The sequence below is a fragment of the Pogoniulus pusillus genome, chromosome 7 (genome assembly GCF_015220805.1).
Source record: "Pogoniulus pusillus isolate bPogPus1 chromosome 7, bPogPus1.pri, whole genome shotgun sequence".
NCBI classification, from domain to species: domain Eukaryota; kingdom Metazoa; phylum Chordata; class Aves; order Piciformes; family Lybiidae; genus Pogoniulus; species Pogoniulus pusillus.
This window is the reverse complement of record NC_087270.1, coordinates 22,078,541-22,104,170: the sequence shown is the minus strand read 5'-3', so window position 1 is coordinate 22,104,170 and position 25,630 is coordinate 22,078,541. Positions and strand designations below refer to the sequence as shown.

The window sequence follows — 25,630 nt, the reverse complement described above, 5'->3', positions numbered from 1 at the left end:
ACAAGGTTTCTAAAGACATGATACCAAGGACTGCTTTTTCTTCTCAGAGTATTTCTTTTTTTCATCTTTACAGTGTGACATTATCAAGATTTACATATAACATAAGGGGCTAAAAAGCAGAGGGAAAAGAAAGAATCATCATACATATGGCCTCTCCCAATACTTGAGGGCAGTGTTGAGATAGGAGCAAACTGCACAAACGGCTCTGGCCAAGACTGAGAGAGGCAGGATTCCTACCAGCATTTACCACTGGAGCTTTGCTGCTCCCTGACCTGTTTGGTGCCTGCTCCAGCACGCCACATCACACTTTGGCCACAACCACCCCATGCAGTGCTACAGGCTGGGGACAGAGTGGCTAGAGAGCGGCCAGGCAGAGAGGGACCTGGGGGTACTGGTTAATGGCAGCTCAACATGAGCCAGCAGTGTGCCCAGGTGGCCAAGAAGGCCAATGGCATCCTGGTCTGTATCAGGAATAGCATGGCCAGCAGGTCCAGGTAAGTCCTTCTGCCCCTGTACTCGGCACTGGTCAGGCCACACCTTGAGTACTGTGTCCAGGTCTGGGCCCCTCAATTCAAGAAAGATATTGAGATGCTTGAATGTGTCCAGATAAGGGCAGCAAGGCTGGTGGGGGGGCTGGAGCACAGCCCTGTGAGGAGAGCTGAGGGAGCTGGGGGTGTTCAGCCTGGAGAAGAGGGCAGACCTCATTGCTCTCTACAAGTACCTGAAGGGAGATTGTAGCCAGGCAGGGGTTGATCTTTTCTCCCAGGCACCCAGTGACAGAATAAGAGGACACAGCCTCAGGCTGCATCAGGGCAGGTTTAAGATGGATGCCAGGAAGAAGTTCTTCACAGAAAGAGTGATTGGCATTGGAGTGGGCTGCCTGGGGAGGTGGAATCACCATTCCTGGAGGTGTTTAAGAGGAGGTTGGATGAGGCACTTAGTGCCACTGTTTAGTTAATTAGAAGGTGTTAGGTGATAGGTTGGACTCGATGATCTCCAAGGTCTTTTTCCAACCTGGTTAATTCTATGATCAGTAAATTTGGTGAGGTGGAGGACAGTCCCCAGTAGATGTTGGAGAGCTTGGGTTTTCCTGTTTGTTCTAAGACAGTCTTACAAAGCAAAGGAGCAGAGTAGCTTTGCAACTCACTTTGGCTCCCTCTAAACTCAAAACCCCAGGAACAGTTTGCAGGCTTGGTTTCATACCTTGGCCAGGTCCTCCTAGCTTGTTAGCATAAGGTCTGGATTTCCAGCCCAAGGAGACCAGCAAGGGCAAAGAGAGTGTCACGGTGATTCTGATTCATAGGTTAGAGCTAACCACCATGGCCTGCTCCTTCCTTTTTTTTTTTCTTGCTATTTTTCTCTTTAATTGCTATTCCCCCACCCACACATTGCAGTGGGTACTAGGTCCTATGGAGCGCATGATGCCTTTGCATCCTTTCCTGTGTCTTACTAAACATGAGGCCAATCCTGCCCAGAGGGATCCCTAAGTTCCACGCAGCTGCCTTCAGACTGGAAAGGTTTTTTCTTGTTTAGTCTTTTTAAGGTCAGTATCAAGCACACAAAGCTTGTGTGCCTGATTTTTTTATTTCTTCTCATTGGCAATACCAAAAAAGCCCAACAGGGAGGAAGAGGTCAAGAAAACCAGAGCAGAAGATGGTGTAAACTGATGAACAGGATGAATCAGGCTCTTACAAACCTAGAGAGAGCAAAACAGGGATTTGCTTGCTATTTGGACAGTCAGGTAGAGTACACAGCTCATGATACTGCTGCTCCTTGTCAGGGCACCCCAGTTTTACATGTGGAAATCACAGAATGCTCTCTGGATTTTTTTTTCTGTTTTACTCTGAGTGAAACAACATTGTTAACCAAACCCCAAGAAAGGTCTTGCAGAATTAGAGAAGCATTTTGGTTAGAAATGGTCTGGAAACTGAAATGCCTGTTTCTACTATTAAAAACTTAATTTCCTCATTAATACATCAATATGTTGAATCAAAATGGCAGAAGACCTTTAGAAATTATAACACTGATGGTGCTTTGCTGCTTTTTTGGTAGCAATGGCATGCTGACTAAGACAGCTTTCAATGAGGAGTGCTACCCTGCTCCCTTCCCAGCTCCCACCTCTTGACAAAGTTGTTGCCTCTTCTTTTATTGTCCTTTCTGCTGCTGGCAGGCCTAAGTGTCAGCAGCATCTGCTGGTCCAAGCGAGGCATTGGTGCCCTCTGCCAAGCACCCAGCGTGGCTTTGCCAACCAAATGCTTCAGCATAGCTGCCTCTACCGTTGCAGCAGCACAGGCTTGGTCAGACTGGCAGGCTTCTCCTTATCTTGTGGTAGTTTCTTAGGCCCTAAGTCTCCAAAGCAGCAGTTTTGACTAATGAATGTTATTTTAAGCAAAATAGCCAAGGAGGATAAACAGATCAACATATGAATCTGCAAACATTTTGTATTAGCTTTGACTTGAAGCTACTCTAAAGGACAGGTATTACAGAGAGCACTGTGCTTTCACAATCTAGTCTTTAAAATCTTTCTGCCTTTCAACCTTTTGCGGGTCAGTGTTTGTTTTGGTTGTTTGTGCTTTTTTCTGTCAGCTTTCCTTGATGGTAGCAGTATTTTCCAGAGCAACTAGGAGGGGAAAGTGCATCTGTTTGTATTTTTAACAGGGACATGGCATCTGTAAAGTCACAAGAAAATGAGCAGACTGTGAAGACAGATGCAGACCTTAGTTTATTTTGTAGTTGTTTGCTCCAGAGTTGGCTAGGTTGGATGGAAGGGACAAAAAGCTTTTTGGTTTGTCTTGCTCTTTTACAGTAAGACACAGGTTTCTCTGCTGCCTCCTGGTTGGTTGTTTACTTTAAATTGTTGTTTATTAAATTAAAAAAAAAAACAAACCAAACAAATTAATAGGTGGAGATTTGGTCTATTTCGTGTCACACCTGAAGCCAGTTTGGGAAGGGGAGGGGGAAATTATGTGCATCTAAGAGTGAAGTTTATCTCAGACCTGTCAGCTCCTAAGAAGAAGTGTTCCTACTGCTAACTCTTACCTTGTACAGCCCCTGTGATGTACAGAGGAAAAGAGGCAGTAATGCAAAGCTGTGCTTGAGATCTGTTTTTTGGAGGAGGAAGGTGGAGAGTTTCTGAGGTTATTCTGTGTGCTGTTTGTTGATGTGAAAAGTTGGAGAGATTCTTCTAAGGATTTTTCTGTTCTTCAAACATCATCAAGAGACAGCCTGAAGTTGTCCTATCTTATACTTGATTCAAGTTAGCCTTTAACAGTAATCCAGTTGCTTCCTTCTCCCGTGTGTGTTGTGATGGTCCTGGAGCCTGTAAACAGCTGCAACAGAAAAGGACCTTCATGGTTTGCTTTTTGCTTTCTCTTCCTGTCTCCCCACTATTTTCATCTCTGATTTTTATAGAAGGCTGAGTTTCTGTTGGACTACTTATTGCAAGATCAGTGGAAAGTGAAACTGTTCTGGGCCTTGTTTTGTTAATTCTTTTGAGTTTCATACAGCACTCTACCAAAGACACTGTTCATAGTGTTAAAAGCAGTCCCTTGGACTGAGGACTTAAAAATGTCAATAGATAAAAATGAACATCTGAACTTTATCTGTAGGAATTATTAATGAGAGAGGCTAATTGTCTTCCATCCCCCAACTCTACTTGCTGCTGAATGCTAAGCATAGTCACTATACATCATTTAGGAGTAACCCTGAAGTAGTTCTAAGCAGCTGAAAGTGAAAAGATTAGAAATCAAGTTGATAATACACTGTCTTTTCAAATGCTTCCTTTAAATGTTTAATGCTGTGTCCCTGAGGAAGTCCCATTACTAAAGCTGTGTGACTATGAAATCACCTTGACTCTGAGAGGTAGATACTTGAGACTTCTGGGGATTTTCCTTATCTGACTGTTGCAGCTTCCTTTCATTGCAATGGTTACAAAGTTGTCTGCAAAACAGGTGCTTCAGAGGTTGTAACATTGCCTCCCTGTACTTGACACTGGGGAGGACACAGCTTGAGTAGTGGGTTCAGTTTTGGGGCATTCACTACAAGAAAGACATTGAGGTGTTGGAGTGGGTCTGGAGAAAGGCAATAAAGCTGGTGAAGAGTCTGAAGAGCAGGTCTGGTGAGGAGCAGCTGAGGTAACTGGGGTTTAGTCCGGAGAAAAGGAGGCTGAGGGAGACCATCTTGTTCTCTGCAACTCCCTGAAAAGAGGCTGGAGCCAGGTGGAGGTGAGTCACTTCTCCCTGCAAGTGGTAGGATGAAATGGCCTCAAGTTGGACCAGGGGAGATTTAGGTTGGATGTTAGAAGAAACTTTTTCCCTGAAAGGGTTCTCAAAGACCAGAAGAGGCTCCCCAAGGAGGTGGTTGAATCTCCTCCACTGGAGGTGTTTCAAAGACGCAGAGATGTGGTGTCGAGTGGCACAGTTTAGCCCCAGACTTGGTAGAGTTATAGAATCATTTCACTCAATGATTATGGAGGTCTTTCGCAAGCAACGCAATCCTGTGATTCTATTCTGAGTTCATTTCCAATGAACTCAGTTTGACAGGAGTGGCAGGAGTTGCCACATGTACTGTAGGCCTGTAAACCAAATCATGTTACTGGTGCTGAAGGCTCCTGAAAATGTTTTTTCCAAAGGTTTTTGGAGCTTGCTGACAAGTAACTGCTGAAGGAGATTTCTGCACTTTGCAGACACCTTCCCCATAAATCACAGAATTGCCTGATTGGAAAAGACCTTCAGATCATCAAGTCTAACTATAACCTAGCATCTGCTTGTACACAACTGCCCGGCCATGTTGCACTAATAGTGGTAACAAAAATAAAAGTGCATACTTCTAATAGTCTTGATCACAAAAAAGCCTAATATGCTTTGTAACCAATGTATGTGAGCACAGGAACTATTCCTGTCTCCTCTAATACAGCCAGGTATGGGGTGGAATGAAGCAGCTGCTTGACAGCACATGTGGCACTGGGAAGGAGAACTTCACTGTGTCCTCTAGAAGATGCAGAAGATAAAATGGAAGCTGATCAGGATGTGAGGGTTTAGCTGCTGGCTAGCAAGTTTCCTTTCTCTGCAGTGTGGACTGCTGGTTTGTTTGGTTGTTGTGGTGTTTTTGTGGTGGTTGCTTTGTTTTTTTTTTTTTGTTTTGTTTGTGTGTGTTGTGTTTTTCTTTTCCTGAGGTATGAAAACCTGCTCATTTTTTGGTTCAACTTTACCTGCTCCAGGTTTCATTGAGCCACAGCACAGAATGCTCAGAGGACTGGAAGCCCTGCCATGTGAAGAAAGGCTGAAAGAGCTGGGTTTGTTCAGCCTTGTGAAGAGAAGGCTTAGGGGAGACCGTATTGCCATGTACCAGTACCTAAAGGGTGGCTACCAGGAGGATGGAGACTTGTTTTATACAAAAAGTCACATGGAAGAGACAAGGGGCAATGGGCACAAGTTACTCCTGGGGAGATTCCAATTGGAGTCCAGAAGAAAATTTTTCCCCATGAGAACAGTTAGACATTGGAATAACCTCTTAAAGGAGGTGATGGATTCCCCTGCACTGGACAGTTCTCAGACTCAGCTTGACAAGGTGCTGGACCATCTCATTTAAACTCTGCTATTACGTGGAAAGGTTGGGCTGGATGATTCTTGGGGTCCTTTCCTAGCTTGGCATTCTGTGATACACAAAGCTGATGTACAAGGTGCTCTACCTTATTATCTCCTTCTGTATGGATAATGTGGTGTCTGCTGGGAAAGTGGAGTTATCATTGTAGTGTAAGGGCATCTTATGTCTCCTTCAGCATTTACACAACTAATTGCTAGGCTGTAAGATACTGTGCTGCAGATATGCAGCCAGGTGACTATGTGGCAGCTTCCTTGGGGGTAAACAGTGAGAGAGAAGAGCTGTGCTGCTACATCACTACCAGTTCTAGTGTCTGCAGCACTTGGATCTCTCCCAAGGGGCCTCTCCTATGCGTATTGACCCAACCTGACCCTGCTTGTCTTGCAAGAACTGCCTGGATCACAGCTGAAGGTGGTAGGGCTGTAGGCATGAAAGTGTAAGGTCTGACACCAGTTGTATCAACAAGCAGGAAGCATTACACTGTTCTGTCTTCTTGAATTCTGAAGCCAAAACATTTGTGTGCTTCTCTTTTCATTTGTTATCAGTAGAGCATATTTAACAGTTGTTGAAAAACTACAGATAAGCAACACTCACCAAAAGAAAGAAAGGAGAAAAAAAAAAAAAGGTCAAACCCCCTTAATTAAGCTGTTTCCATAATATTTTTCTTTATTCTGGGTGGATATAAACATGGGCAGAATACCTTCATGTTTTTTTGACAGGATCATTCAGCGTTAGACTGAAGTGACTTCATTCTGGAGGGATGTGAGGAGCTCCAGTTTGCCATGGTCACAGATGATTTCTGTAGTGTTAGCAAGACTTTGAGTGAGTGATATACCAAAAGGCTTGTAGGGTCAAAAATTCCCTATGGACCAGAGGACAGTTATGTGTATGTGGAGAAGAGAATATCACTGAATTTTGGTTACTTCAGCTTGGACTTAGTGTGTAGTTTTGGTCTGATCACTTGAGCTGAGATTTCAGATCACTGACATTTCAGGAGTGGGGTGTTGTTTTTTTGTTGATTTGATTTTTGCATAATGGATCAAGGGTTTGTTTTTTTTCTTATGAGCATGTAGTGCTGATGGGGTTTAGCAGGGCTGGTTTTGGGGCATAACTGAAGGTATAATGCAGCCCTTTGTGTTTATGTATACATGAGAACAGAAATACTTTTAGTGATTTATCTTCTCCCTTGGAGTGCATGCTCTTTTTAAAGCTTTGGTTTTGTTTGGTTTTATACACCAAAAGTGCTTTGTTTTTTTTCCTTCTGTTTTTCTCTTTCTGTTGCAGAAACTGACTGGCCAAAGATCTATTTGACTTCAGGTTTTCTTTTTCGTAAGTTTTCCATTACCTTAACATTTCTTGGGGTGAATTGGGCAAATTTGATGCAGTTGTTTAAATGACCCTGGGATAGAAGTTAGGCATAAACATCACGAAACTCAGTAACTGTGCATGGTTTCAAAACCAGGCCCAGCAAAACTGAGAAGGCTTGCTTTCAGTTCTGAAGAAAACTGAAATTGCAAGACAAAAGAAAAGTTTGGTCCTGCTATGGCTGCTGAAGTCAGTGCAGCTTTTGAAGCCACCAGCCATTAAAACATGCTAATTACTCCAAAGAGATGATAATGTTTTTGTAAGTCAGTTGAACAGTTAGTATGAACCCTGGGCCCTGGAAAGGCAGCTGCTGGCTGTAAGGGGATCAGTGTCACCTGCTGACATTTTTTTGGTGAGTTTAGATTCAGCATGTGCAGGGCAGTAGAAGAGGTTCTCCTTCCCATAACTGGAGATCTAGGGTGTGACTAAGAGTTACCACTGCCTAGAGGCAGAGGCTTGGGGTAATTAAGTAGGAATACAGACTCCTAAAGAGAGACAGAATTACCAATAACTAGACATGTGAAATTAAACTGAACTGGTGATTCTAGTTTCAGGTAGTGACTGTACTGGTTTTGCATGGCACAGACAATGTACACAGGGAGTGTTAGGTTATAGTGACAGCAACAGCTTTCTGAGTACTGCTCAGCCACAAATGGTTGATTTTTGCACCTCTGATTTTGACATCTATGGGAAAAGCAGATTCCTCTAGGCCAGGGGACCAAACCTCACTATCTCGCAGTGGTGAGTAAAGCCTGGTTCTCTGCAAACTGCACTGAGAGTTGTTGTATCGTGTGTGACTCATGGCCTAATTAAACAGTCTCAAAAAGAATATGGTCTTAGCCATAGATGTGTTTTTACTCAGCCAGAGGTGAGTTGTTTCTGTCTCTTGGAAATTCAGATACATGGTGTTAAGTAATCTGTCTGCACCAGCTTGCCACGAGTGTGCTGGACGAGGCTGTTTTGGGAGTGCTCCCCCCTAGCCAGTTCAAGAAGGACCTCAGGAGACTGCTTGAGAGAGTCCAGTGCAGAGCCACAAAGATGATTAAGGGAGTGTAGTATCTCACTTATAAGGAGAGACTGAGGGAGCTGGAGCTCTTTAGCTTGGAGGACACTGAGAGGTAACCTCATTCATGGTTATAAAGATGGAAAGGGTGAGTGCCAAGAGAGTGGAGCCAGGCTCTGCTCGGTGATGCCCAGTGACAGGACAAGGGACAGTGGTGGAAGCTGAGGCATAGGAAGCTTCATGTACACACGAGAAGGATTTTTTTTCCCTGTGAGGGTGACAGAACAGTGGAATAGGCTTCCCAGGGGGTTCTGGAGTCTCCTTCTCTGGAGATATTCAAAACCTGCCTGGATGTGTTCCTGTGTGATCCTGCTCTGCAGGGAGATTGGAGTGGATGAGCTTTCAAGGTCTCTTCCAGCCCCAGGCATTCTGTGGTTCTGCATGGCTGCATGGATGACTGGGTTTGGAAAGGGAAATTTCAGAGGCTTCTCAACGAATATCCTATTGGGCCCTCACATCTTAGGTATACATGTCTTTGTGAGCAGGTAAGAAAAAGCAACTATGGAAAGTAAAGTTTCCAGTTCTCTGTGCAAATATAATGGAGAAAGGAAGCAGCAAAAGGTGTTCTGCCTGACAAAATGACACAAAGAGCCTCAGCATTGTGATTTCAATGAATGACTTTTTGGTAATGAAATGAAGTAGTGAAAAACATCCCATTTAGGGAGGTACTGTGCATATGCAACAGAAAATTCTGGCGTGCTCCAAGTGATGCATAGTCTGAGTGCCTTATTTTTATTCTTCAAAAATACAGCCCTTGGTGAAAAGCCAGACTTACTACAGGTAAAAGTTCCAATTTTTGATCCTCATGCTTTTAACCTGGTTGAGCTCTTAGATCAGCTGTCCTGTAGCTTTGTGTCTCTGCCTGTGGCACAGAGCTGTTCGTGTGCTCCAAAATGAAACTTTTATTGCTTGGTACCTAATGTTTCATGACTACAAACTGTTGTGAGAATACCACAACTTCAGAGAGCTTCATGCCCTCGAATTCATCCTCCTTTTAAGTACGTTTGCTCTTAACTCTTGCCTATGTTATGTGTACCTCCATCTTTGCTGCTCCGAATTTTCATGATTATGCTACACCAAAACTTTTTTTCCTCTTCAGAGAGGGCTTGTGTTGCTTTTATTTGGGTTTACTGGGTTTTTTTAGAAGGGAAATTGTTTTGGCTACCCAATAGTGTAGGTGCCTTGCAGAAAAATGATTGCACAAATCCCCGAGCAGGTGTCTTTCAATTGGCTGGAATGCAGGAGAGGTGTGCAGGATGGGAGGACAACTCATGAGATCTGAGTTGAGGGTTGGAAGTGACCTCTGAATATCATATAGTCCAACTCCCTGCCAGAGCAGCATCACCCAGAGTAAATTACACAGGAGCACATCCAGGTGGCTTTGGAATGCCTCCAAATATTCCACATCTTGGGTCCCAGTGCTCTGCCACCCTCAAAGGGAAGAAGTTTTTCCCTGATGTTTCCATGGAACCGCCTGTGTTCCAGATTGTGTCCATTGCCCATTGTCACTGGACACCACTGAAGAGAGTCTGGTTTCATCCTCCTGCCACTTTCCCTTTAGATGTTTATAAACCTTGATACCTTTTGCTGTATTGCATTTGTTGTTCCCTTTGTTTAATTCCTGATGATTTCCCATCCCTCTGAGGTATCTGTTTAGCTTCTAACATGTGTGGCACAAAACTGTGTCCGGGCATGGATGTGTGTGCAGAGCAGGATGCCAGTCAATATCCCAGTTCAGGGAGAGGACAGCAGTGAAAGCTGCTGTTACTGCATTCCCATCTTGGGAGCTCCTGTGCTTGAGGTTGCTTGTCTCTAGGTAACCCCTCAGTGTGGGAACAAGGAAACCACTCCTCTGCAAATTGCTGCAGCACATAGAACCTCCTAGGAGTATCCTGCCACATCCAGCTCTCTGCTTTCCTGAAGCTCCCTCGTTGCTTTGCCCCCTAATACACAGGTCATTGTAGGAGGTGCAGTGCTAGTTATCTGAAAGCCCCGAACTCCAAGAGCCAGACCCACCAGAGGGGTGACTGTTACGTTTCTGATGAGGTGCTGGTCTGTCTGTGGGGATTCAAATGTTTTGTTGACTTCTGTCTCGACAGATTTCCCCCGAGAGCAATGTAGCTATGCAGCTGCATCTGGCTCAGGGTGGCGTTGCCTAGTCTGCATGCTGCTGTGAAGCCTCTTGCCATCTCTCTGACAACTACCCCTGTAGCAGTCATCTGCCGTGTCTGGCTTACTGCTGCAGCATGCTTGCTTGCTTTAATTTTCCTTCCAGCGGCATCCTCCTTCCCTTCGCTGGGTCACCAGCGAGTAGGTGCCTTCTGGAGGTGGTGCTTTTCTCTCCTGTTCCCTCGCTATCAAGCGCACATCACATGATAGCAGGCCTCACCCAGACCCAAGCTGCTGCCTATCACAGCCTGCCGTCAGCTGGCACCGTTCCCAATTCTCCAGAGCTGGCAACTGTCCTCTTTTCTTTGAGCTCCGATAACGGGAACAGATTAGCGGTGGGAGCAGCCGTAGCACTGCTTGATGGGGCTTTACTCCTGTATACCTCCGCTTTTCCACACGTCTTGCCAAGTGAGTTTCCTGATGGTAGGCTATGTCATTTGCTGTGCTCCCTTTCCCTGCCCCCACCCATTTCCTGACATCACTTTAAATCCTTCTGTAGCAGTGGTCCGGTTTTGCTGGAGCACTCCACCCAGGACTTCCGAGTGCAGTAAATCTTGCTGATCAGGGGACTTGGATGGTGTGTGGAGCTCGAAAAACTACAAAGCTGTGCTCAGCTTAGGAAAGAAATTGTAATCAAATGATGAAGAGTACTGAACTCTTCCCCTCCCACTCTTTTTTTTTTTTCTTCTCTTGCTATGTCAATGGTAGTTAGATAAGGGTTGGTTTCAATGGTCTTTCCAACCAAAATGATTCTGTGATTATCTCCTGACTTCATTTGATGAGGCTACTCTGCCCTAAGTGTACAAAAATCTGAGCTTGTCTCTGTTGCAGTCTTCTGCAGCAATCTGGAAATGATCTGGCATAATGGAATACATAAAATGTGTTCAGCTTGTTTTAAAGTGGTTTGCTCCTGATTCCTTTCTAAACTGTCAGCATCATCTTATGAGGCACCGTGGGCACCATCTAGTTTGCCAGTGGTCACACCGTCTGACCTGGGAGATAGGAGTTGGTCATTCTGGAGGCTGAAACGGTCCGAAGCAAAGGTCTGCAGTGCTGGCAATGATGATAATAACTTGGCAGACTTCCTGACACATACCATGCCAAAGGAGACTTTTTATTCCTAAACTAAATATTGGAGCCCCCACTGGTGTTACAACTTGCTGCTCTTCTGCTGCAGGTGCCCAAGATGCAGGATTTCCTTCTTTTCCTGGCATTTGGGCTTGTCCCAGGTGCCTGCTGATCCAAGTTGGCAAGGCTTGGGTTTTATTCTTTGCTTTTCTGTCAAGCATGGACACTGGCAATAACAGGACATGTCAAATTTGGAGTGTCTTTCTTTTTCAAGTGTTAAGCTGCCTATCTGGGGGACAGATCAGATAGATTTGAGTCAGATGTGTTTATAACTGGGACCAGCATGCTCCTGTGCTTTAGAAAATAATTTATTTAAACAGTGGGCAGTTGATGGCATTTATAGCCCAGTACTATGTGCCGCAGAGTTAAGAAGTGTCCTGTAGGATGCCTGCAATTTGCTGCCCTGAAACACTGGGATCAAAGCACCCTTCTGCCATATTACCCAGGAGCTATGGATGGTGATCCAGACGCTCTTGCAGCCCAGGGCATGTTTGTCCTTCCACAGGGAGGAGAAGGCTGAAGAGGGTAACTTGTGTGTGAAATGCCTTCAGGTCCTTTCTTCAGATCAGTTGCCTGATGCAAACAGAGCCACCCCTTCTGCCTTTCTCTGCCTCCTTGCCTTTAGCCACAGTTGAGTTTTTCACTCACTTGCTATCAGTCTCAAGATACCTGCTGTCACAGTGTAGTTCAAAGCCCTGGAGAGAAACAATGCCCGGTGGAAAAGATAGCTTGTGTGCATTTAACTGGCTTCAATGAGTTCTGCAGAAAGAGAGATGCTTGCTGGAAAGTTTTTAGGAGGCTCTATGCATGTCTTTGCAGAGGGCATCATAGTTTGTTGTTCTGGATTCTCCACACCATGATGAGGCAAATGCTCCTCTTCAGTTTGCATTGCTGAAGCTTATGCACTGTATTTTTGATTTTTTAATTATTTTTTAAAATGAGCTGCTGTTCTCTCCTTCAGGCTGGGTTGAATTGCAGCATTGGATTGAGCTGAACTGGTTTTGTTACCTCTTGTGAGAGAGCTCAGTGGCCCATCGTGAGCAGAGCAGTTTTGCCCTTTTATACCTTCACCTTCCTTACTTTGTTGTGGTTCTCAGGTTGCTTCCGGAGCTGGCTGTTGTGGGGTGCAGTGTCACACAGCAGGACCACTCTGTGCCCATGGTGGACAATTCCTGGGTGTTTTAAGCAGAAGTGACACACGGTGAGGATTTTTCTGCTGTGGATGTGAATTACACTTCCAAATGATACCAACATGGGAGGAGCTTTCTGGAGAACAGGGTTAAGATTCAAAGTGTTGACCAAGTGGCAAAATCACCTGGAAAAAAATAAGAGGCGATTCAGAGAAGAGTGAGCACAAAGTTGTAAACTTAGGTAAGAATAACAGACTGCCCAAATATAAAGTAGGAAATGGCTGAGCAGTAGCTCTGCAGAAAGGGGCTGGAGCCGATGGTGAATTCCAGACTGACTGTGAGTCACCAGGCTTGTACAGTTGTGAAAAGGCAAGCTGATGTTTGTAGGCAGGGAAGTGCAAGTGATCCTTCTACTCCACTCGGGTTGGTGAGGTCTCCACAGGAGTCTTGAACCAGTTTTCTGCTGACAGCCTTCAAAAAGCGCAAGATAACTCAAAAGTGGGCCAAGAAAAAAAAAAGAGAAAAATAGCATGAGTAGGTGGTTTAGCAGAAAATGAAGGTATTGGGATTGTACATTGCGTGGAAGGAAAAATGGATGGACAGAACCTGTAAAATGTAGGAAGGGATAAACTGTTCAACATGTAGCTTGGGAGCAAGATGCATACTTGTCTCCTGGGAGCTTTGTGTAGAGCACTCCCAGTGATTGTCACCAGGACTCCTGAGAGCCTCCTTGTCTTTTTAGCAAATGTATTTGTCTGGGTCTGTGATGTTCCTTCTCTCCTGTTTCATGGTGTCCAGCCTGAGGAATGTATGATCCAATGGAGTCTGTGTCCTGTGTGGCAGGGGAAGCATCTCTCATCCTGCAAGCTGAAGACAGCAGCTGCAGAGCTGACCTGCACCTCTGATCAATACCTGTCATGGCAAAGCTTGCTCGGTGCTTTCAGACTGAGAAGGCATCAGGTTAGGTGCGGCTCCACAAATGCTTGATCAGAGGTAGGCTCTGACATCAGTCAGTGAGATTCCTGGTGTTGAGGAAGTTAAACATTCCCATCTGGCTTGCACAAAAAGGCCAGTCCTTTTTCTCCAGAAGTGCTGAAGAGAAGGGGAGTTGACCACAGTGAAGGCAAGGATTCTGTTTCAGACTTGCTGCAGGACTTGGTGGTAAGAGCACACAGACAGAAGCTCTTAGGATATGACAGGTGCATTCTGGCACCAGCGATCAAAAGGTTAGCAGTGGCGCTGCTGCAAGAGGCTTGTTCCCTTTTCTTAGGGAGGTTTTTGTCTCGGGGATAAGCTCGTTCTATTCCATCGTGTGGCAGCTACTGCAGCAAAGCAGTACTAGGAAGTAGCATTTTAGCTGTCTTCCACGTGATTAGTCCTACTTGAGGGAGGGGGAAGGGCCTCAGACTATTAATCGTTTCTTCTTCCCTCCTCCTGTCTGCTCAGTGATTCTCTTGCCGTTGCATACACCACTAATATCTGATTAGTTTACTCCTATTTCTCTGCCTCTCTCCCTCTCCTTGCTGGTTCTTTTTGAATCTCAGCCCTCCTTGCTCCCAGCTTCCTGCAGAGATGCTACGCAATGACCTGATTCTCTCCCTTAAAACAAACACACAAAAAAAAAAAAAAAAGAGGGGAGGAGGGGGAGGAAAAAAGTAAACCCAAATACTGCAAAGTGTCTGGTGCTTCCTTCTCCTCCTCTTGGACACTGCACCTTTTCCTAGCGGTCAGCACCTTCAGCCAAAGTTATGGATCACGTGTGGGCAGTGTCTGCTTCTCTCTCCTCCTCCTGCCCTCCCAGAGGCAGCAAGCCTGACTCCTCTGCCTCACAGGATCACAGAGTGTTAGGGGTTGGTAGGGACCTCTGGAGATCATCGAGTCCAACCCCCCTTCTCTTCCAGCTGCTTTCACTAGCCTTCTAGCTCTTCTTGGCAATGAGGAGCCCAGACATCTGTAGAAGCAGCTGGAAGCAAGATGGAGAGCCAGTATCCTGCAGCTCGCCAGATCTCAACAAACCTCAGCTTGGGAACCAACTGCTTTAATTCACTGTGTTTTTGTACACGAGTTTGCACTACACACTGCTGTCCTGGCAGAGCCATGGCTTTATTGATATATGTCACCTCCTGGCTGTGGTGTGTTGTAGCCAGGCTGGAAGAATGAGTGCTCTTATGCTGTAGTGGAAGACAACAAAGTTAAGTTCTGCTTCCCCCTGCATCGCTAACGTTACCTGCCAGTAAAATCTTCCAGCTCTAAGGACAGGATTTAACCCTGTGTTAACTAAAACTTGACCCCTGTCAAACAACCAGTGGTACCACAAATCCATATTCCTGAGCACACCGTACAAGCGTTTCTCCTGGCTCTTCCCTGTAAACGCTGGCAGCCAGTGTTAAACCCAGCAGGAGTCAGCAGGACTGACCCTCCTCCACAAAGAAGCCACATAGGTACACCATTCTTGCTGCATTTCACCCCACCTGCAGAGGTGGGGGAGGCTTGTGGGTGCTGGGAGTTGCAGCACTTTGCAGCAGAGCTTTTGGAGCTAAGAGAGAAACTGTGTGAGTCGTGTTGCCATGAAAAGCCTCGCAGCATGTTACATGATGCAAGCTACTTGGCAAATGCTGTAATTGTGTCACTGAAATGGCTGAGCCACAATGCTGAGGGAAGAAGGTTTGGTCTGTGGGCCTCTGAAAGCATTGTACCCTTCCCTGGTGCACGAAGGCAGTCTGGGAACGCCAGGAGTGCTGTGTTTGAAATGAGGGTTCTTGTGCTCTCTCTCGGGCTTTGAATTTTGCTGCTTTTGTGGCTGGGAGCGTGTAACAAGGGAGATACTTGAAAAATACGTTTTCTAAGGACTTTGAAGATGAGGGTGGTGACCAAGGACAAGGTTTTTAAGAAGCCTTCAGCCCTGCATCCTGTTGTACTCTTGCAACAAACTGCAGATATGCAGAAAGCAGCTATTGGCATTTTTAGTGTCCCGTGCCCTCAGCAGCCAGTGCTGGCTGCTAGGTTTGTAATGTCGTTATTTGTACCCACAGCAGTAGGAGCCGAGAGGTAAAAATAAAAGGAATGGCTTCAGAAATAAGGCTTCAGACCCGGTTCAGGTTTCAGGCCACCAGCTCTGGCAGGGCTGAGCAGTGCTCTGTAGCACAGGGGTAGGTATAGATGTGTGGGTACACAGAGCCAATGTATGTTGTTCCCGGCGGGTGTTAAAGTCCAGCATAAAGCAAATACCATTTGTAAGTAGCCTCAAAATGCCCTTTTTTCCCTCCTTCTTCCTGTTTCTAAACCTTCACTGCAAAACAGAGCTCTCATATTTTCCATTCCTAATTCAAGAGCTGTGGAGATCACTGAAGTCAGGTATCAAATTACAAGAGTGAAGACATTTGGTTGCAGCTTCATCAGCTCCTACAGTACACCCAAGCCACCATTTTCATCAGACCCTCATTCCTCCCCCCCCAAGTCCAATGTCAAAGGAATGCAAGGGAAGTCATCTTTTCTCTGAAGTCTGCCCTCCGAAGGACAGTGTCCACAAAGAAAGTTCCCACCTGTTTGAGGGATGGGAAGAGGAAGAGCAGCAAACACTAGTGTTCAAAAGCACATCTCATCCATAGTACAGGAAATGTTCCTACTCATCTGAGCTAGTATGGGGGGAAAAGGAAAAAAAGAACCCAACAAGTTTCAACAATACCAATTTTCAAGTGAAATCCTTTGAATGGGTAATGTGTGTAGCTTAAAATGAAAACGTGACTCAGCCAGGGATTGTTACTATTACTGCTACTGATTTAGCTTTTAAACTGAGTCAACTTTGGATATCTGGCATGTCTTTGGTTTTGGTAGGAGTCTGACTACAGGTGGTGGCAAAATGTCCTTTGTGTGCTGGCTAATTTGAACTTGGGTCTTTTCTGCTGAAACAGAGAACTGAGATTCAAGAAGAGTCTTGAAGTTAGATGTGAACTTGAGCGGAGATTTCAGTGTGTAAAGAAATGCTGAACCCCTGTATTCCACTTTTTGTGACCATTTTCCCATCTCCTTGCTAGCATTTGCTTTCTTTTTGGTGTTTTTTCAGACCATCTTTTCTTCCTCAGACTCAACCTGTTCACTTCTGCATTTGGATGCTTTCTTCAGACCTTCAGGTGCTTCTCTTTGAGTCTTCAACTTGTGTGTGTGCTTGGCTGTTTCCTCAGTAGCTTGTCCCACCAGAAGATAGTCCTTGACCTCCTTGCCTTTCCTGTATGTTCTCTTGGTCTTGCCCCTGTGGGCTGGTTTATCTTCACATGTTACTCCTTTTCATTCTTCAGCTGCACTTGTCTGGCTGGAGGAAGCCTGCAGCCAGATTCTCCACTGTTTCCCCAGCACGCCTTTTTCCCTCTGGTAGAGCTGTATTTCCCCCCTCCCTCCTCCCACCACCCTCTTCCTCTCCTGTTTCTCTTTCTTGTGTAGCTCAGTGCAAAACACTTAATGAAAAAACTTTGAGAAGAGGAGCAGCACAAACTTCAGTTATGCCTCTGTGTGTGTTCTCTTCTGTCTGCCCATTTCTGAAAGCAGGGACTTAGCACTCAGCCTTTGAAGCTGGATGTTCTTGGGAGTCAGCAGAGAAATTAATTTTGGAAAGGCTAGTGGTGGACTGACATTTGATTGCCTTCTTTCAATGTGACTGCTATCCATATGCTGGAGCTCACGTGTGACTTACAACAGCCTGCTCTCTGCTTCATCAGGTTTTTTTGTCCAACCTTTGCTTCACATTTTTGTGTCTATCTTCACCATAGAAAAAGGTAGAAATTGTGTTCCCTTTCATGTTGACAGCTTAGATTAAAATTAATACACATAAAGTGCTACAGGTCACCTGACCAGGGAGCCCAAGTGGACGAGGCCCTCTATAAACAGATAGGAGCAGCTTTGCATTCATGGGCCCTAGTCCTCATGGGAGATTTCAGCCACCCTGATACCTGTTGGAAGGACTACACAGCAGAGCATCAGCAATCTAAAAGGTTCCTAGAGTGCATTGATGATAACTTCCTCCTCCAAGTGGTAAAGGAACCCACAAACCAGCTGCTATGCTGGACCTTGTCCTCACCAACAAGGAGGGTCTGGTGAGTGATGTGAAATGGTAAAGATCCTCAAGGCATCAAAGTAGGTGCGAAGTAAGCTCACTGATTTCGTGTTCAGGAGTGCAGACTTCATCTTCATCAGGTATCTGCTTGACAGACTGTCACTACATAAAGTTCTGAAGGGAAGAGGAGACCAGGACCATTTGCTCCAAGCTCAGTAGCAGTGCATCCCCACAAGGAGAAGCAAGGCAAGAGTGCCAAGAGGCCAGCATGGGTGAAAATTGCTACTGGATCTTACCTGGACAAAAAAAGGAGAGTCTGATAAGGTTAGGAAGGCAAAAACATAGACTTGAGTGTGGACAAGCATACTGGATTCAAGAATAAATTGTATTCAGGTGTAATTATCCAGTAAATATGTCTGGTGTTTGTCCAGCTCAAGTTGTAAGTCCCTCAGAATCCCAATTTGATCATAGGAGAGTTGCCAGACGCTTCTTGTCAGCCACAGCCATGAGTCCTTCACAGGCTGGTGCTGGCAGAAAGTGAAGTATAAATGGAAGGAACAATTTCAGTCATTCAGCCACGTGGCAAAGCCCTTTTACTTTTTAATTATTCTGTAGAAAGGTCAAGGCTGGATCTGTGTTGGGGTAATTTACTTTTATGGTTCATGAAAGTGCCTATCCAAAACTAGAGAACCAACAACTGGAGAATAAAATGAAAAATTCCTGTGTAGGCTGTCACTTCTCAGCCACTTTTGAAACAGCCTTCCAGAGGCTGATGTTTTACTGACTTATCCCACATTTCCACAGAGGGTGGTGAGACACTGGAACAGGTTGCCTAGGGAGGTTGTGGATATCCCCTCCCTGCAGGCGTTCAAGGCCAGGTTGGACAATGCTTTGAGCAACCTGATCTAGTGGAATGTGTCCCTGCCTGTGGCAAGGAGGTTGGAACTAGGTGATCTTTAACCCAAATCATGCTATGACTTTGTGATAGAGAGCTGCAGAAGATCTAAGACTCATTTCCTACAGTCCCAAAAGCTTCCTGATACCCAGCTCAGGGGCTCTCCAGAGAGCTGAAAATGGGAACTTGTGTGGTATGTGTCGTTTTTTTCTTCCTGTTGCTTATGTGGCCACTGTGAAGGTGTCCCTAAAACGTAGCAGTCATCAATGTGTGATTGCTGTATGGAGATACTCCATAAAGTATGTGAACCCTAAATGTGAACCAAATATGTAAAAGCAGGCCCAGATGGAAGGGAAACCTAAAGAAATCTCTGTCTTTCCAGCTTATTTGTCCTTGTTTTTCCCAGCTCAGTGGGCAGGGATTTGTTGTGTGTGTTGCTTGTGCACTGTGTAACACGATCAAAGAGTGTCCGTGCACTGTGAAAGACCCAAACCAAATTAAAGCTGTCCAGCTTTTCTCCTTCCCCTGCCACTTTTGTAGGCACTTTTTTCCTCCCTGTGTGAGCTGTGTGTTGCTTGCATGCTTCCAGGACTCAATGAGACATGCAGCACTTCTGGATGACAAAACAGAATGAGGTGCTGCTTGTTATCCATATGTCCAAGAAAAAGGATAAGGAAAATGTTGTTGTTTCTTCCCTCCCTCCTCTCCACGGGCCTTCAAGAGTTTGAAGAAGCTTTGTGAAATACTCAGTGGAGTCCAAGTTCTTATTTTGCCCACATCGTTCATGGTGGGAGGGATGTGACATAACACTGAGCATAGGCACTGTGCTCAATCCACTTTTCTTCCTAGTGCTGAGGTCCAGTGCTGTGAGAGAGCCTCTTGTCAGGAGCTTTCCACTGCAGTCCTTCAGACAGGCTGGCTGTATTCCTGAAAGACAGGTCACATCCTGCCAGACATCAGAGACACTGAGCTTGTACAGCCTGTGCTCTGCAGGGCTGCAAACTAGGTGGGTCCTTTGAGCCTTTGCCTGGGAATGCTGGGAAGATGCACAAAGAAAGGTGCTTAATGCAGGTGCCTTCATATAGGTGTAGTAAAAGGAATCAGCCTCTGCTTCCATCTTGCCCTACAACTGCCTCCCATGGTTGCTAGCCCTTTACTGGGAAGCACAAGGCCCTTCCCTCCAAGGGGCTGTGGACTGGAGGCAATGAGTGCTTGCACTAGGGCAGCCCAAAGAGCCAAGTCACCTTTGAGGGCAAGAAGAGGCTCTGTGGATGGTACTGACACGCTCTGTCATGTGCTGAGGAAGGGACGTTACAAAAAAGTTCTAACAAAAGCTCAGATTAACAAAAACATCTTTTCTAGTTCTCCAAGCTGCTTCTTGCTATAATTTTGGAAGGAAATGTGCATCTTTAGTTTCTGCAACTGAAAATGTAGATCTAATTCTGAATTACTGGTTCAGCTGCCGTGTCACAGAATCATAGAATGGGTTGAGGTGGAAAGGACCTTAAAAGTTGTCTAGTTCCAACTCTCCCTACTGTGGGCAGGGACATCTTCCATGAGACCAGGTTGCTCGAGGACCTGTCCAACCTGGCCTCAGCCACCTCCAGGGAAAGGGGTATTCCACAGCTTCCCTGAGCAACCTCTTCCAGTATCTCACCCCCCTCCCGGTAAATAATTTCTTCCTAATATCCAGTCTAAACCTCCCCTCTTTGAGCTTAAAGCTGTTCCCCCTCTTCTCGAAGGCTCACTATAGTGAGCTTACTTTTTACAAAGGCTTACAAGCCTTTGTAAAAAGTACCTCCCCAGCTTTCCTGCAGGCCTCTTTCAGGTACAAGTGGCAGAGGGGTAGTGTGACATGTAAGCATGCATCATCTTTCAGTGTGGGAGGCTCCTGCTGCAAGGTGAAAAGATGCTTGGGGTGAGACAGCTTAAAAATAAGGCTCCACAGAGCTCACTTACCTGTGCTGCTAGTCACTGCCATTCCTTTACACCTGCAAGGCTGTGTGTGAGTTTCAGGCTGGCTGCTATAGCTTGCAGTCTGGCCCCAGATGTGCAAGGCTTACCTCATCACAGCTACATGGAAACAGCACCATCACATTTCCTCTATGCTACTCCTTGGTGATTTCTTCACCAGAAGCACTTGGCTTATAGGCTTAAAACCCTGCTTAGGAAGTGTCAGCCACTATGAGCAACTGTCAGCTGGCTGAGCACAGCAGGGTCTTTCCCTAGCACTGAGCCTGGCCGGCAGGCTCTGCAGGACAGCTTTTGCTCCTTGTTAGCCTCAGCGTCTCAGGCACTGTGACAGCAAATTATGCACAGAGAAGCACTGATCAGCTGTGCCAGAGATGGCATGAGGACAGGTAGGCCATGGCTGTGGGAGTTCCACCATCTCTGGCTCTGCGAAGCTCACTCATCATGTTGTGCCCATTGGATAGGATGCATGGACCAGCAACCTCCTGCTTCAAATGTGAGGAAGAGATGCACAGGAACAGACCAGAGCAGAACTGCATTTTAAGCTTCACAACATTGTGTGGTGGTCAGATGAGGCAAATGGGATAAGATTTAATGAGGCCAAGTGCAAGGTTCTACACTTTGGCCACAACAACCCCAAGCAGAGGTTGCTGGAGAGTAGCTGGAGAGCAGCCAGGCGGAAAGAGACCTGGGGGTACTGGTAGATAGTTGGCTGAACATGAGCCAGCAGTGTGCCCAGGTAGCCAAGAAGGCCAATGGCATAGGATCATAGGGTGTTAGGGGTTTGAAGGGACCCAAAGAGATCATTCAGTCCAACTCCCCTGCTGGAGCAGGACAATACTATCTAACACAGACCACAGAGGAACACATCCAGACAGGCCTTGAAAGTCTCCAGAGAAGGAGACCCCACAACTTCCCTGGGGAGCTTGTTCCAGTGCTCTGTGACCCTTACAGTAGAGAAGTTCCCCTTTGTGTTGAGGTGGAACCTCTTTTTTCTGCAACCTACACCCATTGCTCCTTGTCCTATCACAGGGAGCAGAGCCTGTTCCCCCCCTCCTGGCCAGTCTTCAGATACTTATAGACATTTATCAAATCCCAGACTAAAAAGCCCCAGGTCCCTCAGCCTCTCATAAGCCATGCTCTCCTGTCCCCTAATTCTCGTAGCCCTCCACTGGACCCTTTTCAGCAGATCCCTGCCCCTCTTAAACTGGGGAGCCCAAAACTGAACACAGTGTTCAGGATGACATCTCACCAGGGCAGAGTAGAGGGAGAGGAGAACCTCTGTTGATCTGCTGGACACACTCCTCCTAATACACCTCAGGATCCCATTGGCCTTCCTGGCCACAAGGGCACATTGCTGTGGCATTCTTAACTTGTTATGCACCAGGACCCCCAGATACCTCTCCATAGGACTGTTTTCCAGCATCCTGGCCTGTATCAGGAATACTGTGGCCAACAGGACCAGGGAAGTCCTTCTGCCCCTGTATTCAGCACTGGTCAGGCCACGCCTTGAGTACAGTGTCCAGTTCTGGGCCACTCAATTCAAAAGAGATGTTGAGATACTGGAATGTGTCCAGAGAAGGGTAGCAAAGCTGGTGAGGGGCCTGGAGCACAGCCCTGTGAGGAGAGGCTGAGGGAGCTGGGGGTGTTCAGCCTGGATGACACTCAGAGGTGACCTCATTGCTCTCTACAAGTACCTGGAGGGACATTGTAGCCAGGTAGAGGTCAGTCTCTTCTCCCAGGCAACCACAAATAGAACAAGGGGACACAGTCTCAAGTTCTGCTGGGGGAGGTCTAGGCTGGATGTTAGGAGGACGTTTTTCTCAGAGAGTGATTGGCATTGGAATGGGCTGCCCAGGGAGGTGGTGGAGGCATCATCCCTGGAGGTGTTCAAGAAAAGACTGGATGGGGCACTTAGTGCCATGGTCTAGTTGATTGCATAGGGCTGTGTGATAGGTTGGACTGGATGATCTCTTCCAACCTGATTGATTCTATGATTCTATGATGTTTACAGAGTGTTTTTTACTTCCAGGCTCCTTAAGAAGTGCTGCTTTGGGGTCCTAATTGCTTATTTTCCTCCACGTGCTGGCAGGTGATGGGAAGAAGAGCCTACCAAGCATGGTGCATGCTTGAGGGCAGTGATTTTTGAGGCCAATTTTTGGGATTACCTGAGGTTTCACTTCTTCTGTAATTCATTGTTTGTGTGTGTATGAAGAGAGTATTTAAAATTTGTAGACAATCGTTTGCTGGGCTGCCTGGAATGAAACCCTTAATGAATAGTCCATTGTTTACATCCATTTGAGGCTGTTTCTTTGCTGAGTTAGTGCCATGAAACATAGCTTGCAGTTCTGTTGTTTTTAATTCCCCTCTCCTTACCCATCCCCCACCCTATTCCTTTTGGCTGCTAAATCCTGCTGTTAACCTTCTCTACACGAGTTTCTAAACTTCTTTCTCTCCTCTTGATTTTACTCTGCTTAAACCTCTCATTCAAACTGGCTCATCTTTTCCTTCTAGTTTAGCAAATTTTGCCATCCTTGACCTTTTGGCCTCAGACATCAGTCCTTATTATTTTCATCTAAATGAAGGAGGGTGGTGGTGAAGTGCCAAAACTACTTCCTGCTGCCACAGTCGTGTGTAGATCCTTGTTCTCCCTTTGCTTTTTCCTCTCAGCCTCTTTGCTCTTCTTGTGCCAGTTTGCAGTTGTGCATACATATTATTTTATAAGGAAAAAATATTTTATCTGCAATCCCAATTTCTAGCCCTTATTTCCCTCTCCATTAAGGTGCTTTTCCCCCTTGCTCTGTGCATACTGCTCCGTGCTCTGGTCTCTGTGCCTTTCTTCTGGCTGCCTTTACAATCTGAGGTACGGTTGAAGCATAGCATTAAAGTACCTGCCCTGCCACTGCCCCTCTGCCTGTGAGGGGCAGCTTTCACAGCTCGAGGAAGAGTGAGGTCAGGACATGATGACTGCCTTGCTAAATGTTTTTGTCCCTGTACCTGGTGGTCTTTCTACTACTGAAACCCCTAAAAGTGGAACTTGGTCCCTCTGCTTGTTGTGGGCAGTGTCTGCTGGGGGAGGGGGGATGGGGCGGTGTAGCTGCCTTTCTTCCCCTCTTTAAACAGATAACCATGGCTAGTTGGTGGAGCTGTCAGCTTGGTTTTCTGTGCTAGCTTTGAGATGGAGCTTTTTGCTAACAGGCTGGGTAGCTCTTTACCTGCATGACTTGCTGGGAGCAATTGCTCAGACCAATGCATGCTGCACTCTAGGACTGTTTCTTCTCTCTCCAGCCCTGATTTATAGATAGTGAAGAAGGGAATTCTTGGCTGCCTTGTTTTGAAAGCTATTACACGATAGAAAACCTCACTAAATGAACACAGCACCTAATACAAAACTAGGTCTATTCACTTCTCTGGTTTTCCCCATCCAAAAAAAAAACAAAACCAAACCCCAAACGTTCTCTTTATTATTTGAGGGAAATTATTGTTTAAATAATAGAGGAGGTAGGCATAAAGGATTGCCTGCTTTTCTAGGAGTTCCTGGAATGGGGAAAATGGGGAGATTTCCTTCATCAGTAGAGAGAATGGAGTATTTTGGAAGGGGATATTTTGTTGGCATGTTTTTCTGGATAGACAATGTGCAGGTGCCACATAGTATAGAATTTAATCACAGAATCATAGAATTGTCAGGGTTGGAAGGGACCTCAGAGATCATCTAGTTCAAACACCCCTGCCATGAGCAGGGACACCTCACACTAGATCAGATTGCTCAGTGCCACCTCCAGGGATGGGGCTTCCACCACCTCCTGGGCAACCTGTTCCAGTGTTTCATCACCCTCATGGTGAAGAACTTCATTCTAACATCTGATCTAAATCTCCCTACTTGTAGTTTTGCTCCAGTCCATTCCACTGAGTCTTACCACTGACTGACACCCTAAAAAGTCTCTCCCCACCTTTTCTGTAGGCCCCCTTCAGATACTGGAAGGCCACGATAAGGTCTCCTTGGGGGCTCCTCTTCTCCAGACTGAGCAACCCATACTCTTTCAGTCTGTCCTCATAGGAGAGGTGCTCCAGCCCTCTGATCATCCTCATGGCCCTTCTCAGGATCTGTTCCAATGCGTCTAGATCTTTCTTGTAATAGGAGTTCCAGAATTGGATGCAGTACTCCAGGCAGAGTCTCATCCAAGTGGAGAAAAAGGGGAGAATCACCTCCCTCGACCTGAGTACAACCCAGCTGTATCTTTGGGGTGTTGTGTGTGCAGACTGAAGTGCCAGCACAGCTTATCCACAGAGCATTCCCTGTATCTGAAGAGATTGTCAAGCTGGGAGGTCCCAGAGATTACAGGAAGAGTGCATGCAGACCATCTGACAGTCTCCTTTAGCCCAAGTAGTGCTGTGTCCTGTGCAAATCAACCTCATTTGCTTCCCTTCATAACATCTGTGGAATGTCCTCTGGATTGCAACTTGAGTACAGTGCCTTAAGTTTTTAAATACTGTTTTGATATGTAGGGCAGTGCCAGCCTCCTTCTGGGTCAGAAGAGTCACTTTAAAATCACAGAAAAGACCTTAGAGATCGAGTCCAACCTGTCACCTAACCCTCATCCAGCCTCCTCTTAAACATCTCCAGGGATGGTGACTCCACCACCTCCCTGAGCAACCTATTCCAATGCCAAACACTTTCTGTGAAGAACTTCTTCCTAACATCCAGCCTAAACCTGCCCCGATGCCGCTTGTGACTGTGTCCTCTTGTTCTGCCACTGGGGGCCTGGGAGAAGAGACCAACCCCTGCCTGGCTGCAATCTCCCTTCAGGTACTTGTAGAGAGCAATAAAGTACTCCTCTGAGCCTCCTCTTCTCCAGGCTGAATGCCCCCAGCTCCCTTAGCCTCTTCTTACGGGGCTGTGCTTCAGCCCCCTCACCAGCCTTGGTGCCCTTCTCTGGACACATTCAAGCACTTCAACATCTTTCATAAACTGAGGGGCCCAGAACTCAAGGTGTGGCCTGACCAGTGCTGAGTACAGGGGCAGAAGGACTTCCCTGATCCTGTTGGCCACACTATTCCCGATACAGGCCAGGATGCCACTGGCTCTCTTGACCACCTGGGCACACTGCTGGCTCATGTTCAGCCTACTATCTACCAGCACCCCCAGGTATCTTTCTGTCTGGCTGCTCTCAGCCACTCTGTCCCCAGCCTGTAGCACTGCTTGGGGTTGTTGTGGCCAAAGTGCAGAACCTGGCACTTGGCCTTGTTAAAACTCATGGCAC

General features: G+C 46.3%; 1 protein-coding gene across 7 annotated transcripts in view; it reads left to right on the top strand.

The window, feature by feature from the left end:
- Positions 1–25,630, top strand: part of SERTAD2 (SERTA domain containing 2) — a 101,829-nt gene that overhangs the window by 26,427 nt on the left and 49,772 nt on the right. For 3 of the 7 annotated variants that reach the window (XM_064146188.1, XM_064146189.1, XM_064146186.1), the window contains exon 2: positions 5,219–6,930. The exons of 3 other annotated variants lie outside the window; for them this stretch is intronic. The gene's annotated coding sequence lies outside the window, so the exon portion shown is untranslated. The remainder of the gene's footprint in view (positions 1–5,218; positions 6,931–25,630) is intronic. One more of the 7 variants, XM_064146190.1, reaches the window with a different exon arrangement.